The following is an 18,238-nucleotide window of genomic DNA, read 5'->3' on the forward strand; positions in this document are numbered from 1 at the left end:
ATACATTAATTGCAGAATAATAAATTACTCTGTATAATTCAAGGTCTCCAATTTTATCTTTTAAATATGTATGTACTTGGAGTAGCTGCATAATTACTTCAGTCTTCCTTCCACCTCAGTTTTAGACTGAGTTGTGAACAGTGCACACCCTTCTGCCCACCCCATGCACGTATACACTTACAGCCATCCACATAATCTTGTTTCATTTATAGAACTAGTTTTAAATAACCAAGAACAAATTGGAACGCAATCTTCAAACATACTAAAAGCATTGCAAATCCAGCTGAATAAAAATCAAGAATAGGTCTTCCGTTCCTTTCATAGGACACAGAACCAAATGTGCAGCCAAATTATCTTCCCATTAAGGTCACATTCTCATTTTTGTAGGAGAAAATCAAAGGAGTCTACCCCAGAAGCATCCAGTCTGTTAAATCCCATTATTGAAATGAACTTGGGAAATGACGACACACACCTTCCTGTCCCTCCTCATCAGTTCAGAATTTGGAGGGGCAAAGGAAGTGGAACGCATGCTCAATTGGGGCAGTAAATACTAGGCTGTAGGAGACTGTCTTACTGTTAAATACAGTAATGGGTTTTTAATGGCTGCTGTCCAAAGTTACACTGGAGAAAAATGGTTTATTAGTAATAATAATAGCTGGCACTTTTATCTTCAAAGCACTTTACAAATATTAGCTCATTAATCCTCTAACTGCCACTGGGAGGGTGCGTTAATGTTTTTATCCTCAGTTTACAGCTGGTGAGACAGGAAAATAGAAGGTAGAAACCAAGTTTTCAAAAGGAGGTTTTGTGTATGGAGGTCAATTTCCAATTCAAACAACTCATATCAATTTTTATATACAATTGAATGGTATTCACTCTGACGACTGTCATTCCTTTTTTGAGGGGATAGTAATTAAGGTCAAATCCAATTTATTTGAACTTGATTCACATGAGATACACCTGAATTGCTCATTCCTGGTCCTTTAGCACTATTTCAAGCAAATCAATTGTGTTCAGAATCTATTCAGCCCAAATCAATTACATGCAGAAACTTGTATGCATGGAAAAAGGTCTCTTGAGACCCTTTGAAATTTAGCTCCACTGAGAGTTGCTGGAGATCACAATGTGAAAGAGGTTCAAGGTCAAATTTAAACACCTTTATTCTGGCTTTCTATTTTTAACCATTCACTCAGATCTCCTTTCCAGAATATACTATATGTCTTAAATTAGTGAACAATAATGAACGACCCAAACAGTCTATTAACCCTTCTGGTGTAGTCTGTAGATGGTAAAATTATTATGGGTTTTCTTTCTTTACTTGTCACCAAGGACGATGTTTTCAATTCTTTGCCATTGTACAATGCCTTAAGTATTTTAACTGAATAAATCATTTCCCCACTGTGTCATTAGATGCAATGTAGACAACAAGTTTACAAATTCTCTGAATTTATAATACAAAAATAAACGCATTTGTTAAGGAGCCAAGTGCTATACTCTAAAGAAGCAGGCATGGATCAAACAAAAGCCTTATAGCAAATTCACTCCATATAGTCCAAGGAAATGGGATCTACTGTCTAGACTAAGCAGAAAGCAAACACATTTCTGCCACTATCTATTACATAAAAAAGTCTTCTGGAGTCAGTGTTCGAGAATGCTATTTATATTTTGCATATTAAAAAATTAACATTTTTCTAAATACTACATACCCCCAAAATCAAATACCTCTCAAAATCCCCACATATATTGACCATGCCTACAAGAGGGTTGATTTTTCCCTCCAAAGCCTTATCTTAATTGACAGCTGCTAATAAAGACAGTGCCACCATTATGATGGGTGTCATTTTCAAAAACAGCCAGCCTGGGATATGGCATCTGCCGTTGCCAACTATGTCTATCTTAATCTGGAGTGGCAGATACACCTTTGTGGAAATGCCAACCGTGTAATGCAATTGGTTACATATAATACCCGGATATGAGGGAAATCTATGCATATTGAGATTACAGAGTATCAGAAACATTTCCACCAAGAAATAAAAGATGGTAATGAAGGCAACCAAAAGGTTTGGTGAGGGTGAAGGTTGATTTTTACATATATTGGTGCCCAGGACAGAGTTCAGGAGGACTCAGACATCAGACACTTTTATGACATGATTTTGCAGAAAACACAAATGTCTTTCTTTGCCAATGTACCTCCCACACGGGAGTGTCTCACCCACATGGGAGTGTCTCACAGCAAATCTTTGCAACAAGAATTTTAAATCCTCTTTTTAAATGCCACCACTCCGAGGATTAGCATTCAATATCATTTAATACTTAAGGAGGAGCCCTTAAATATCTACTTTCCATATGACAAAATAATACATAGAAGAGGCAAATCTGGATGGTCCTTGACAAAGACCATAGTTAGAGAATCCTGCTAATCCCGGGGTGCCGGTACTATGGACATTGCCCAGGTGGGGAATGAAGTCCAAGAGTGAAGAATGGGTATGTAATGAACTGAATGTGTGTCTCTTCCAAATTCATATGTTGAAACCCTAATCTCAATGAAAAGCTATTTGGAGGTGTAGCATTTGCAAGGGAATTGGATCATGAGAGTGGTGCCTTCATGAATGTGATCAGTAGCCTTATAAAACAATACTGGAGAACTCTTGAACTCTTTTTGTCATTCTCACCAGGAAAGTATAAAGAGAAGTCAGCAGTCTGCAAATCAGAAGGCTTTCATAAGAACCAGACTATGCTGGAATCCTGATGTCAGGCTTCCAGTCCCCAGAACTGTGACAAACAAATTTCTATTGTTTATAAACCTCCCGTTCTGTGATACTTTGTTACAGTAGTCTTGACTAAGATGGGGTGTTTAGGGGTCTGCTGGACTCAAAGGCAGCACAGTGTCAAGAGTAAAAGAGCTTGAGGCTGGAGATTAGATACTTTTGAGCTGGAATACTACTGGCTTGGCCACTTCCAAGTCATACTGTGTGACCTTGGACAAGGACACCTATTGTCTGTGACACTCCGCATTAAACGAATATTAGCATAACAGTACTTTCCTCAAAACACTGATGCAGAGATTATAAAATACATCATTAACATTTAGTAATGGACAGGTAATTTAACTGTTTGCCTGGCATAGCCTCAATTCTGTCTCTAGCACAAAGCAGTTACTCAATAAAAGCCTTTAATGATTAGTCACTGTCACCGTCTCATAGCACATTCAATAAATCAATCATTTAATCAGTCAATGTATAATGGAATTAAGGAACCTATAAAAAAAGTCGAATCTCCTTATATTTGCACAGGGTTATATTCAACCTTCACAGTCCAACTCTCACATCCATACATGACCACTGGAAAAACCATAGCCTTGACTAGACGAACCTTTGTCGGCAAAGTAATGTCTCTGCTTTTGAATATGCTATCTAGGTTGGTCATAACTTTCTTTCCAAGGAGTAAGCGTCTTTTAATTTCATGGCTGCAATCACCATCTGCAGTGATTTTGGAGCCCCAAAAAATGTCTGACACTTCCCCATCTATTTCCCATGAAGTGATGGGACCAGATGCCATGATCTTAGTTTTCTGAATGTTGAGCATTAAGCCAACTTTTTCAGTCTCCTCAAGAGGCTTTTTAGTTCCTCTTCACTTTCTGGCATAAGGGATGGTATCATCTGCATATCTGAGGTTATTGATATTTCTCCTGGCAATCTTGATTCCAGCTTGTGCTTCTTCCAGCCCAGCATTTCTCATGATGTACTCTGCATAGAAGTTAAATAAGCAGGGTGACAATATACAGCCTTGATGTACTCCTTTTCCTATTTGGAACCAGTCTGTTGTTTCATGTCCAGTTCTCATGTATGGATGTGAGAGTTGGACTGTGAAGAAAGCTGAGAGCCAAAGAATTGATGCTCTTGAACTGTGGTGTTGGAGAAGACTCTTGAGAGTCCCTTGGGCTGCAAGGAGATCCAACCAGACCATTCTAAAGGAGATCAGTCCTGGGTGTTCATTGGAAGGACTGATGCTGAGGCTGAAACTCCAGTACTTTGGCCACCTCATGCGAAGAGTTGACTCATTGGAAAAGACTCTGATGCTGGGAGGGATTGGGGGCAGGAGGAGAAGGGGATGACAGAGGATGAGATGGCTGGATGGCATCACCGACTCAATGGACATGAGTCTGAGTGAACTCCGGGAGTAGGGGGAGTAGGTGATGGACAGGGAGGCCTGGCGTGCTGCAATTCGTGGGGTTGCAAAGAGTCGGACACAACTGAGCGACTGAACTGACTGAACTGAACTGATATTCAACCTTGGACAGAAAACTGGTGAATTTTTCAGTATTTCCCCTAGACTCATTGCATTCCCTCAGCTTATATGTTCTTAATTTGCTTTTTTAAAACAAATAAGTTATACAATATTTCTCTTTTCTTTCAAAGAAGGAAATTTAAAAGCTGTAGAGTGTATTATGAACTGAGTTACATATGATGGTATGTGCACTTTCTTTCTGGCTTCACCACTGCCCAGCCCACTATTCAACCTTATTTCAGTATTTTTCCTCTACAAAATAAGCTAACAACTTATTCCGTTTTGTCTGCCCTGTTGTTGAAAAAGTCAAATTAGATATGGGAAAATTCTGTAAAAACCTTAAAGTACTCAAACAATGATTTTTTTAAACAGAAATATTCAGCAGTAATCTTCTAAATGAATGTAAATGCTGTGTTGAATGTCAGTTCAGTTCAGTTCAGTTCAGTCGCTCAGTCGTGTCAGACTCTGCATCCCATGAATCGCAGCACGCCAGGCCTCCCTGTCCATCACCAACTCCCAGAGTTCACCCAAACTCATGTGCATGGAATCGGTGATGCCATCCAGCCATCTCATCTTCTGTCATCCCCTTCTCCTCCTGCCCCCAGTCCCTCCCAGCATCAGAGTCTTTTCCAATGAGTCAACTCTTCACATGAGGTGGCCAAAGTACTGGAGTTTCAGCCTCAGCATCAGTCCTTCCAATGAACACCCAGGACTGATCTCCTTTAGGATGGACTGGTTGGATCTCCTTGCAGTCCAAGGGACTCTCAAGAGTCTTCTCCAATACCACAGTTCAAAAGCATCAATTCTTCAGCGCTCAGCTTTCTTCACAGTCCAAATCTCACATCTATACGTGACCACTGGAAAAACCATAGCCTGACTAGACGGACCTTTGTTGGCAAAGTAAGATCTCTGCTTTTGAATATGCTATCTAGGTTGGTCATAACTTTCCTTCCAAGTTTTGAATGTCAAGGGTCTCAGAAAAGGTCAATACTTGTCTTCCCCTTGAACCTTTGCACAGGAGATGTATTTTTCTTTGAACACATCAATATGTAAGACATCCCATAGTAAGCTGATATCCTGTCACATCACTTTGTTTAGTGGTCTTCAACACAGTAACAAACTAAATTCACAGTCAGCTCTAATAGCAACAAATCATTAAAAATCTCCAAAAATTTCTCACCAATTTACTTTCTATTACTTTGGAAACTATGTTCCTTAGCCAGGGTAAATACAAATTTCTCGTATCAGGATGCTACCAATATATCCCTGATTTAGTTTCTCATCCTCTTTATCCTGATAACACTGCATCACAGAGGGGGAGCCCTTCAGAGATCCAAATATCCAGGTCACAATGACTTTAGGCTATCGGAGTATTATCTGAGGGTATCTCCACTTCTTGGGCACATCTATAATTCCTAGAGTTAAAATCACCACTTACAGCAAAAGCTTCTATTAGGGAGGAACCTCTGCTAAAAATGCAAACCTGTTACCAAAGAAGCTAGAATCCATTGTTTGCCTTATTCACTGTGCTTTACAGCTTTCTCTTGGAAGGCAGAGATAATTCAAGGGAAAGGGCAAGTTTGTTTTGAAGTTTGAAGCTTCAACTGAAACCCACTTCTGGCCATGAACATGCCCACCTGGGGCAATGAAAGAGGATCAGAGGAAGGAATAACAAAGGGGAAGGGAAAATGATGGCCTCGAATGCAAATTTCAGGATTCTCCCTTTTGTCCAGCTTTCGGCAGTTTGGGTTTTCTTCTTCCCCCTTATACAAGTTCTATAATTGTGAAGTCTTCAGGGTGTGCTGGATATTCCTCAGTAGCTCTCCAGATTTATATTTACTCTCCACCTTCCTCCAGGCTGCTCTGTGCAGAGGTAACCAACTGCAGCAGATCACTTGGACCAGGCTCCTTCGTCCTCTGACTGCTGATGGGTACAGCCACTGGGAGGAAGAAGCAAGAGATCTTGGGGTAGGAGGAGACCGGTGTCCTGCAACTTGACAATGGCTGTTTCTATAAAACCACAGGTTCTGTCTGCAACCTTCCCCAGAGCTATGGCTCCCATCTTTCAGTAACTTCTTTCTCCTGTCTTCCCTCTAGACTAAGGGCAGTAATAGCCCAGGGTTGCCTCAGCAGCCTTTCCTTGTTGGCTTCCCTCAACTCTGCCCCAAAAGATGTGGTTGGTTTCTTCTTTAAATTCCCTTCAATTGTCCCATATGAGTACCACTTACATACAAGGGGAAAAAAAATCAAGTGAAAGCAAGAGAGTGCCAACTTTTACGCAGAGGAGATTAAAAAAACTCTGGGTCCTTTAACACTGCCAAGAGAACACGCTACCCTGTTCCTGTGGACGGCACTCTGCCACCAGAGCATTCAAGTCCAGTACTGCAAGATCGTCACGTTTCTCAAGATGAGTCAGAAATATGAATTTTATGTGAAATCCCTGGTTTTAAAATATTGACTTAAGTATTTTCTAAATATGTCTTAGGCCAAAGAAAACACATATGTAGGCTGGGTTCAGTCCAAGGGACATAGGGCTGGATCTTAAATAGACTATGGTGCCTCTTAAAAAAAAAAAATCTGCTTTTCGTTATAATGCAAAATTATATCAAGAAACATAGAAATTATCATCTATACAGCTCTTTCCTACACAATTAATTAATCTAAAAACAATAACTTTCTCTCCCTCATTTGAAATTTCATAGCAAAAACAGAACTATCTGGAACCCAAAAGTGACAAGAATCTTGATATCTAGGATTGTTCTAAATGTATGAATCTAATCAAATCACATAGTTTCTGCATGGCTCTCTCCATTCATCTGCAAAATCAGGATAATGACTTTTTCCCTACCATCTTCACAGGGACATTCGGCTGAAAAATGAAATAATACATAGTAAATGAAAAGCACATTTAAGCTCTTCAGAGAATAAAGTGCTGTATAAACCAAAGGGATTACTAAGAAAAACCTCAGAGGTTAGTCAGAGCTTTTCTTCTTTTCCAACCACATTTCATGATGCCAAGGTAACTGTAAGTCAACGCCGCAGGCCAGCGCAATGTTATAGAAGACGTCTCCAAATCTAAGGCGGTGGTTCTCAACTCCAGCATTACTATTTCACCGGAGTTTTTCAAAAATCCACATGCCTGGTCACCACTTCCAAGAATTCTTACTGAATTTATCTGGCTTGGCAGTTTTTAAAAAGTTCTCTAGATGATTCTCATTTCAGTCAAGCCTGAAAACTACTACCCAGGATTCTTCAAACGTGAAACGATCACTATCTGCATATATACATCTAATTGATGTAATCAACAAAGTTCCAAGATTTTAATAGTAACATAATGTGCTGTGCCATGCTGTGCTGATAGCGCAGTTGTGTCTGTTTCTTTGCCCGCCAGGCTCCTCTGTCCATGGGGATTCTCCAGGCAAGAATACTAGAGTGGGTTGCCATGCCCTCTTCCAGGGCATCTTCCCAATCAGCTGAGCCACCAATAAGTTCACACTTATTCATATACATATACACACTTGTGTCTATCTTTTATCCATTCACACACTGAGCATGGAATAAAAATTATTATAATAAAAAGCCAGAATTTATTGAGTGCTTAATGCATTCTAGTAAGTTGGCTACCTAGATTGCTGCATATAACACTCAGTCACTAAGCCGTGTCCAAATCTGTGCAACCTCATGAACTGCAGCATGCCAGGCTCCTCTGTCCTCCACTATCTCCTGAGTTTGTTCAGTTTCATGTCCACTGAGTCAGTGATGCCATCTACCATCTCATTCTCTGCCACTCCCTTTTCTTTTTGCCTTCCCAGCATCACGGTCTTTCCAATGAGTTGGCCCTTCACATCATGTGGCCAAAATATTGGAGTTTAATGAATATTCAGAGTTGATTTCCTTTAGGACTGACTGGTTTGGGTATGGATAGTGCTCCACATCTCCATAGACGAAATCAGTTTTAGGGAGGTTAAAATGACTTACTCAGGACCATGCATTGAGGAATTAACAGAACTGGACTGGGAACCCTGGCAGCCTGACTCTTACAGTCATGATATTTATGTAATAACTACCACACCCTGTTTGCTTCCCACTGTGACAGAACCTGTAGTGTTTAAAAGATAAGTGAAATGAAGCATGTGGCCTCAAAAAGATTCTGCCATCTGATAGGGGAATTGTGATGCAGACTAAACTTCACAGGTTAAACAGGAAAATAGTACACTATCGTCCCTGGAATGAGGGAGAGGTGGATTGGAAAATGGGCAATGCCTGGCTTTACTAAGCTTCTACTTCACAACTATAGAGGAAATGAGATGTACTCAGACATCCGAAGAGAGAATGTAATAAGACCACCAGGCAAAAAAAACACCTGGTCAAAGAACAGACTGCATTTATATATTAGCCATTCAGCACATTTATTATTATCACCTCCTGGTATCACTTGGATTGAATGTTTATGCCTCTCTAAATTTACCAAATTATCATCTCAACCAGCAAACCACAACTTTTGAAGAATTCACCACAGTTCAAAATTTATTTCTGATTCTTACTGAAAAATTGTACACAAACCCAACTGTAACACACATGTACACACACACACACACACACACACACTCTCTTAATGTGATTTCCAAAGAGGTAAACAAGTTGCAATTTTTGGTAGTAATAAACTCATGTGAAAATTAAGTAAAAATTTTTAGAAAAATTTTAATAACTGAAAACAGAATATTCTTTCTCTTTGTACTTGTATTATCTAAACACAATGGGAATGTAAGCAAGACCATTTTTTTATCCACAATACATATAATCTCAATTAGTTATGGTCTATTTGTGCACTGACTAAAAACATTCGTTAACAAAACAGAATTTTCTAGTTTACTGGATAAATATACCAGGAGAAATTGCAGAATAATGTTAGGTTGCCAAGCAACCGCTGCTCTACTCCCTCATTCATCAAGCTTCTTATCCCAGTGCTAGAGAATTCCAACCAATTTGTTTCTTGGGAAAATTATAGTGACTTTCAGTAACACAATAACACTTTTATTCTCAGAAGATAAACTTAGATGTTCTTTTGATCAAAGGGATGTGTTAATTCATTACTCTCTACATGGTGCTAATGAGAAAGCTATAATTAACCAACTACACTATTGCAATGCACATAAAATAAACTGCAGTAATTAGTAATGTTTAAGGTGTTAACCAGCCTCCAAAATTAGAAAATACAGAATCTTTCCCCCAATAAAGATGCAGAGAAAAGAGAAATCACCACAGCTAATTAAACTGAGAATTGTTTCCATTCCCTACCCCATCTCCTCCCCAAAAGTGGGAGAGGCACAGGATCGCCAAAATGTGAGAGATTTCATTTTAAAAGCAGAGAAAATGGCTCAGTGCCAAAATTTACCTGTAGGTAGACATAAATGCTGGAGAATAATGTAATCTTTTCTTTGAAAGAATGCTTAGCACAATATTTTTCCAGGAATGAATAGAAAGAATATTATGCTTTCACTCATTAGCTGTGTTAACTTAGCATATTGTATGTAAATCACCATAATAATTGCATTCTCTTCAGACTGAATTAGTTAGTTAGAATGAAGCTGTAATCAAAATGTTCATAATTGAAAATATAGTATTCTTGGTCTCGTTTTGAAAAAATAACAAGGAACACTGATTGAATCAAATAATACAGTACATCACTGAAAATAGCCTTGGTATAGAGATACATTGTTTCTCTAGATTATACCTTAGCATGTCAATTAGCTCCCCAAATCTGGATTTGTCATGGTTTTTTACTGTTACCCTTTGTCTTCAGCCTAACTTCAGCTTTCCATGTGCAAAATCTAAGATTGACTTTTTAGATTTTAGATTTTTTTTTAGGGAAAATATAAATAGTAAAAAGCTAAATTTTGTTTCTAAAACGTATTAGACTCTATGGCACTGCTGGCTGTCATAAATCAAAGGGCAAAATAATTTCCAATAAATGGAACATTTAATGCCAATGCTCCTGGGAAAGAATATGTAAATGATCACATGAATTTCAGGCAAGCTGTCACAGTAATTCCTCAAGGTACCCTTTAAAGATGACATATTCACTGTGAAGAAGGGGGCATTGGTTGTCTTGCAAAAGTCAAACTTGAAGCAATACTCTACTATATGAACTGATACAGGGCTTCCTGACATTCATTTCTTCAAATCTGATGCCATTAGCCACCCTCTATTACTTAATTTTCTTTTATGAGATAAAAATTGGTAGAATCTCAAATCTGCCTTAAATCATTACTTTTACTTAGATTTCCCCATAAAAAATGAGTCTGTCTAAAATATTTTGAAAAGCAAATTTGGGTCAAACAACCTTCAGTCTTCAAAGATTTCAGAAGCTAATTATAAAAACCAAGCTCCAATCCAGCAAATATTTTCCTAGGTGAGGTCTATTTTGTAAATGTCATAAGGAGCTTTATGATGGTGACATCTGTCTGGTTTCACTTGCTTCAGAGCCATCAAAATATGTCAATATTCTAAAAAGCAAGTAATTTTTAAATGAATTTAATACTAGTTCATTTAATGACATGAATTCACTTTAAGGTAATAAATATATTATGCGCAATATCAAATTCTAGCAGACCTGTAATTAGGTAAAGGGGATATATAACTTGCTCATTACTGGATATGTTGGAGCACCTGTACAACCAAGAGCAGTAATAAACATCCATAGCCTTTTCTTTAAAGGAAAGGACCCATAAGGTGCAACAGAGAACAATCTGGAAAACATACATTAATCATCACAGTCCCAAACTTCTGCAGTGAAGAGTAGAAACATGCCTGGAAAGAGATTTTAATGAACTGTCCTAGCCAGTATTCTTACTTGCCCAGAAATAACTATTTGTTTCCATTTATTCACTGACAATATTCAAGAGTTTGTGAGAAATGGTTATACACTATGTGCTCTGCCATTACTGGAGGGACATCCACAGCAGTACTTTTAAGGCCATAAAATAGAAATCTCCATTAACCAAGTTAAATTTTGAAAGTCACAGGGTGATCCATCCTAAAAATAATGAAATTAAGACAAAGCCAACTGCAACATTAGCAGATGAGAGAGGAAACATTTTTACACAAAAAGCAGTAAAGTCAACAATCTTTTGTTCTCTTATTACTAAAAGTTTCCCTAAATAGCTTTCTAAGCTTCTTTCTCCGACCCGGTTGGTTAATTTATGTCTTCCAATCTTCTGGAAATCAAAGCTTTGTAGAAGATGAACTGGACAGTAATACTAATGTCAATCGACGGTCTCCAAAATTAGAAATCAGTATTTTGCCTTCAGTAAAAACGCAGAGAAAAGAGAAGACGCCCTATCTACTTAAATTGAGGATTAATTTATAGTAACAGAAACGGGGTCAGCAACCATAACTTTAGTGTTGATTACACAGCAGACGCTGAGCTAAACTGTTTACTGGAATTATCTTACTCCACTTGCTCAAAAACCAGAAAAGGAAGGTATTGATACTATCCCTATTATTTAAAAGGGGAAACTGAGGCATGGGGTAAACGACTCGTCCAAAACCACACATCTCAGACCTATGAACCCACGTAAGCGCGGCGAGAGACTCTGCCTTGCACGAGCCCAGGTGGCTCACCAGTTGCCCACCTCCGCGCGCACGCGCATACGTGCCCCCCCACCTCGGGCGTTCCGTGAGCGCGCCATCGCGCACGCGCATGCCCTGGCACCACTTGCCAGCTCTGGGGGCTCTTTGGGAGCCCCCCACCCACCCCGGCGGAGCTAACTCCGGCGCCACTCGCGTTTGGCTGAACCTGAGTCTTCCTCCGCGCCTTGTCGCCCTGCTGTGTCACTACACACCTGCCTTCAGGAGCTCACCTCCTACCCCTTCGCCGCCCGCCCTTCGGCTGACAGCCTGACCACCCAACCCCGCGCTCGCCCCAGGATGCGACTCGGGGTGTGGGTACCTGAGCCCTCGCGGTGGCGGCTTCTTCAGCCCCTGGCTTTTGGCAGGAATTCCTCAGTCCTGCTCCCGGATGAGAAAGTGAGGCTCGCAGTGAGCAAGAGGAGTGGGAATGAAGGGGCTGGCTGGCGTTCCCCAGCCTCCCGGCTCCAGTCCTTGCTCTCCAGATTAATCACTTTCTCCCTGCTCCCCCCAACCCCCACGCACACTCTCACTCAAAAAAAGAAGGGAGGGAGAGAGGCACAAAGAGGAAGAAGGGACCATCCGTGACTGGCATCTCTAGCTCCCCCAGCTCCGCTACCAGGGAGCCATGGCAACCACGCCCCCGACCTGCCCCCTCATCCCCTCGGTGGTCTGGGGAGGTGGAGCCCCTAAACGTCCCGGTTTTCTCGTCCCCCACCCCCGCCCCACCAACCCAGGTGTCCAAAATCTCCCTTTTCAAGCTGACGGCGCGTATCAAACCTCACTGGCATGTGTAATCATCCCCTGAGAGTGGGAGCAAGACAGAGGGGCGGCTGTGTTGGCGAAAGAGAACTGAGCCCTACGACCCAAGAGATGGTAGGGGGCAGGAAGGAGTCATGCCAGGACTAACCTTCAAACCCACCTGGACTTAGCAGCCCCCACCCGGGTGAGGCTGGAATCTCCAGGAGGGTCTGGAATCCCCTCCAGAGAGAAGCAAGAGATGCAGGTAAGGGAGGCTGGAGAAAAGACAGAGTCAACCTACCTACCCATGACCAGGAGGAGAAAGTGGGAGCTGGAGGATTCGAGGAGCCGCTTTACTCCGTCCGACCGACCAGAACCTCCTGAATCCAGCCTCAGCCACCAGGGGGCGGGGCTGGGAAAGGGGGTGTCTCTAACTGGCCGAAGGCTGAGGGAACCTCGGACCACCCTACTTTGTGCAATGACGGAGCCCTGACTACGCACCATCACCGACCCACCATGGGTTGACTCCCTCCCCGCTGGAGCAAACCCATTATCCTCCTTCGGTCTCGCTCAGAGTTGGGGAACTCCCCGGGGCTAACAAGACATAAGCACATTAACCACTGCCCCCACCCCCTACCCCCGGCACACCTGAGTCGCCCCCAGTACCAGATCCTTTCTGTACCTTCCTTCGAGGAAACCGCTCCTTCAAGCTGGCTTGGAGCGGGAGAAGGGCGTGGAAGTCCAGCAGCTCCGGCGGATGCACGGGAGTTTCTCGCCGGCAGCTCCCAGCCGATCTGCACGCGGGTCTGCCCGCGGAGAGGCCGCCGCGCCCCTCCCACCGCCGGCAGTGGCCGCGAGGACGCGGACCTGTTCTGGCTTGCTCTCGGATCCACACCCTCCCCGCAGAGGGAGGCTCGCGCAGCTCCTCTCTGCGGTGGTTCTGCCCACCCACCCCACACCCACGCCGCTTATTCCCCCTCCCTTTCCTCGATCCCTTGGGACAGCGAGAGTTACAGGCTTAAGACTTTTATTTCACGGTGAAAAGCAAGGGACGAAGCCCAAACTTTGTTCGCCATTTTCTACGTCTATGGTTAAAAGAGGTAGGATCGTTGCCCCTTTTATCTACAAAAGAGAAATTTTAAAGTCCGTCTGCCTCCTGATAGCTCCACTCCGTACGTATTCCAGACACAGGTCGCCAGTCTGGTTTTCTCCCAGAGCTGCATGTTGGAGGGGTGTGGTGCCATGGACCTATTTAATTTTTTTGTTTGTTTGTTTTCCTTTTTGCTCTCATTACTCATTTAGAGGCGTGATGAGGCTTGCTATTTAATTCACAAATGATGCTACTTCCGCAAACTGGCAAATTATTGGTATTTGAATGTATGCACCTTCTTCTATTATCATTTTTTAATCGTCCTATTGACTTATGATCAATAATTTTATCATATTGTTCCCTAACATTTTTTCCTACTTATTCTGTATTAATTCACTAATGAATTAATCAATTATAAAATAGAAAAAAGTCTTGGGTGCTTATTTCCACTACAAAAGGCCACTTCTGTTGCCTTAGCAATTCCCCCCAAAAATGCAATTTTTATTTGAAGATTCCAAAATTAATCTGGGAAAGTTACAATCTTTGCAGTATAAAGTGATTTTTATACCCGTTTCATTTTTTCCCTCACCATAATCATATTTTCCAAAAATTTCACACAGTTCCATTTTTTAAAAAATTTTGTTGAATTTAAGTTCTCTTTGATGGTTAGAGAATCATTGACTTCTAAGTTTTACTCTACTAAGGCAGTGAGATTGACCTTACAGTCTGGTTTTGTCCATTGAACAATGAGGGCATTTAGAGATGTGAGCCCCCCTCAGAGTTGGATGCCGCTATAGTGAGCAGCACCGGGAAGGCAACTCAGGATTCTGCTTCAGAAGCAACTGAATAAAATATTTTGAAAATGAACAAATGGACTTTTAAATTTTAATAATTGCTAACCTTGGAGCCCCAATTCTGTCAGTTCATGTGTGGGCATGGCTCTTACTGACTGTGTGGCAAATTGCGAATGCAAGTGAGGGCAGGATATATCCTGAGTTTAAACTGAACTGCTGGCGTAATTTCTTTGCCTGAGGCATCATTATTCACATGGCATGTTTTCTAAAGTAGAAACAAAGATAGAATATTGAATAAAATTCCAAAAGGGAAAGTACTGTTATCTGTAAGAAAACATTTCAGAGGTCAAGAAGACACAAAGCTAAGTTGATCTCCTGAGTATATCACCTTCTTGTAAGCATCTGCTGAGCAGAAGACTCAGAACTCCATCCTGGCCAAACCAACAGTGTACTGAAACCTTTTGCTCTTCTTTGCTTTATGGTATGTTTGCTTGACATTTGGATCCCTATTTTAAAAAACAAATGTTTGTTCAGCACCTACTAATTATCAGTCATTGTTCTAGGAGCCAGGGTACAGTGGAAAATTCAACAGGCAAGGCTAGTTACTTGTTTTTAAATTAACTACCCAAAGATATATAAGAGAATAGCAAGGCATGATACCGGAATCAAGAAGATGATAAGTCAGTTCTTATACATGAGTTTTTCTTGAAAGGGGAAAAAACATGATTCTGCGTGTAAATCAGGAAATAGCCCAAGAGTAAACCTATGGCTTAAGGACAAACATTAAGTCCTCATGTACACTAAAAACTTTACCCCAGGCAAGTACATTTTAAGAAAGAAGCGAGGGACAGAGGGAAAAGGTAGGCTAGGGAAAAGGAAGGAAAGGAGGGAGGAAGGAAGACAGACAAATGATTAACCAAGAAAGGAAAATAGAATTTGAGAGAAAGAAAGTATTTTATCCAACTAAAGGAAGTTTGTTTTTTAAGGAATTCAAAATGGAGGCAGTGACTTAAACTTCCACATCCAAGAAACACTTCATAGTTATTACCTCCAAGGATAATTTCATATTTTTAATACATCGTCAAGGACAGGCAACCAATTCAGGTTTTCCCATCCCAAGAAACTTACAGATATATTGCCTCTGCTTCTAGAAAGACTGGAACCTGACACCAGAAGGCAGCCTTCAGCCTGAATGGATGTTTGCTGAAGATACCTTCTGCTGCTGCTCTGAAATCCTCTCTTGGCTCCCATTCTCCGGTCTGACACTCTATTCAGCACATTTCTCACTCTACAAACAATCCTTATCTATCAGCCGTCACACCTTTGCATGTGGGTTCTGGAGAAAGACTGGATACTTATGTCACATGAAAATGTGATTGCCTTAGCCTTGAAAGGTGTGAATTTCTTGCTCACAATTGAGGAAGATCGTGGAAAATAAAATTTCAGCTATCAAATCACAAATGCAAGGGAGAAAAGGAGTTCTTTCATGAATAGAAGCAGAAGGTGAGAGAGATATGCTGGTCATCTGGAAAAAAAAGAGAAAGGATATTAAAAGCTGGGGTATTTTTCAGCTTTTACTGCTGATTTACTACCTACCCTCGGCCTGAACCATCATTTGGTATCATTCCCAGAGTAGGGCCATTGAAGGAATATTGGCTCTTGGCAAAGGCTAGTAGCTAGTGATATGGCATCATTCCTAGAAAAATTGTTTAGCAGAAGAGCTATAGTTTTGGAAACGGCATTTCAGTCTAGCAGTTCAGAATAGTCACAGATCGACAGAGGTTTTCCAGCCAACTGCTGTAATAAAGGAAAGCAGGATCTTTCCACTGAGGGATAAACCCTCAAAGGCAACCTTGGAAGTACAAAGCAGCCACCTTCAGCTTAGATATTAATAAAGCAAAAGAGGACCACATTAACTCTGAGGAGTTAAAATGACAGAGTTGATACTCCTTTAACTTGTCCTTTAATGTGAGAACAAAAGGACATGTATTAAAAATCAAAGGGCAATAATTCTGGAACAAATAAAAAGGTAAAATCTTATATTTCACGCTGTGGATCATTAATATGTGTGATTCACCCTCAGGAGGTCATGGAACCAGATACTTTCCCTGGATTTTAATAGGACTAAGGAATTTTATGGTCATTAATAACACTATACTTATATAGCTAAAACATTGCTTATATTTTGTCAAATTTCAGGCTTCAAGGCATTTGTTGATTTCTTGTGGAGATCAGAAAGATTTCCTGTCCTCCAATTAGAAACACCTAACTGTCAATTATGGCTGGCTTACTTTCATATTGGTGATTCGTTCCAAAGTCCTAGGCAACCAAGTTTTATTCACATTTATTGGGGGAAAAGCCTGATATTTGGGGAAGATGAGAATTTCATCTGAATCTGTACTCCAAACAAAGTATAAAATCTTTTCAATCTGGTAAGGACCTCAGCTAACATATTCTCCTACAGCTTCTTTTTATACTTGAGGTAGGTAAGGTTCAGAAATTTTCTCCAGGTGGTACAACTAGTTAGTGGCCTAGAAAATATTTTTTTAAATCTCCTCATTTTTAATCTTGTATCATTTTAGAACGTGACGAGCCACTGCCATTCTGGAAGATAATTTATTCCAATTTTGCTACAGCAAACAAAATGTATGCTAAATAGTGAGACAGTGAGTGATGCACAAGAATAAGGACTGATCATTACAGAAAACATAGTTCAGCTGAAGTAAAGGACTTAGTTTATCTTTTTCATCTATTCTGTCCTGTTGGTTTGGGCCAATACATCTTACTGCTGTCTGTATAACGTAACCATGTTAGAGAAAAAGGAGAGAACTAGTGGGTCTTCTTAATATAAGACATTATGTATGGCAGGAGGTTTATTCCCCTCTCTCCTCCTGTCTCACCCCTCAAATCTGTTCTTGTTTTTTTTTTTTTAATTCCTGGGCACATGGCCACCTACTAAAAGACTGTATTTCCCAGTTTCCCTCATGACAAAGTGTAAACCGAAGACTAGATTCTCACTAAAGGGACATGAAGAGAAATGTAGTTGGCAATTTCCAGGTCATCGACTTAAAAATAATCTAGATTCTTTTAGCTCTTTTTCCTTCTAGCTAACCTGCAATGGTTAAAGTCTTACATTGAAGATGACAAAAGAGCATCTAGGAACCTGAGCTCCTGATGACTCTGTAAATCATCTCTTCTTTGAGCCAATGTCTTCTGAGGTCTCTGTATTATATTTATTTAGCCTTTCTCCTATGTAATACAACTGTTACCTCAATCATCAGAGCAATTTCAGAGCAGTAAAGTAAAATAAGAATGGAGGTACAGTGGATACTGCTATTTTTTTTAATTTCCCTGCATTTATCTGCATTAATATGGCTCAACCAGTACTAGGGAATAACAAATCCCTCTATGTTTATTTGGCTGATTGGAGGCTCATTCCAATGCTTCCTCTCTACTTCTGGTCCAGGTTATACAGTCATGACCAACCAATATTTTCCATCCCTCTGCTCAGAGCAATGACAGGCAGATTCAAAATGAGTCAATCAGAGACGTATCTTGGACTTACTCTGAACAACTGGGATAAAAAGTGATGATTGCTCAGCAGATCTGATGTAAGTGAGGCTGCTTCTTATCAACACTTAGAGCATGCCTGAGAATGAAAGCACCATGAGGGAAAGAAAAGGAGAGAGACAGATAC

The 18,238-nt window shown here is 40.7% G+C and overlaps 1 protein-coding gene across 22 annotated transcripts in view; it reads right to left on the minus strand.

Annotated features, from left to right (window-relative positions):
- Positions 1-18,238, minus strand: part of CHL1 (cell adhesion molecule L1 like) — a 355,943-nt gene that overhangs the window by 212,680 nt on the left and 125,025 nt on the right. For 4 of the 22 annotated variants that reach the window (XM_086366691.1, XM_086366684.1, XM_086366701.1 and 1 more), the window contains exon 1: positions 12,239-12,538. The exons of 1 other annotated variant lie outside the window; for it this stretch is intronic. The gene's annotated coding sequence lies outside the window, so the exon portion shown is untranslated. Of the gene's footprint in view, positions 1-12,238; positions 12,567-12,958; positions 13,074-13,339; positions 13,589-18,238 lie in introns of those variants that run through there. 17 more of the 22 variants (XM_086366690.1, XM_086366698.1, XM_086366682.1 and 14 more) reach the window with 8 other exon arrangements.

This window comes from Bos grunniens, chromosome 22, assembly GCF_055505025.1.
Source record: "Bos grunniens cultivar Pamir isolate PY7600 chromosome 22, Bosgru_T2T1.0, whole genome shotgun sequence".
In the NCBI taxonomy this organism is placed as follows: domain Eukaryota; kingdom Metazoa; phylum Chordata; class Mammalia; order Artiodactyla; family Bovidae; genus Bos; species Bos grunniens.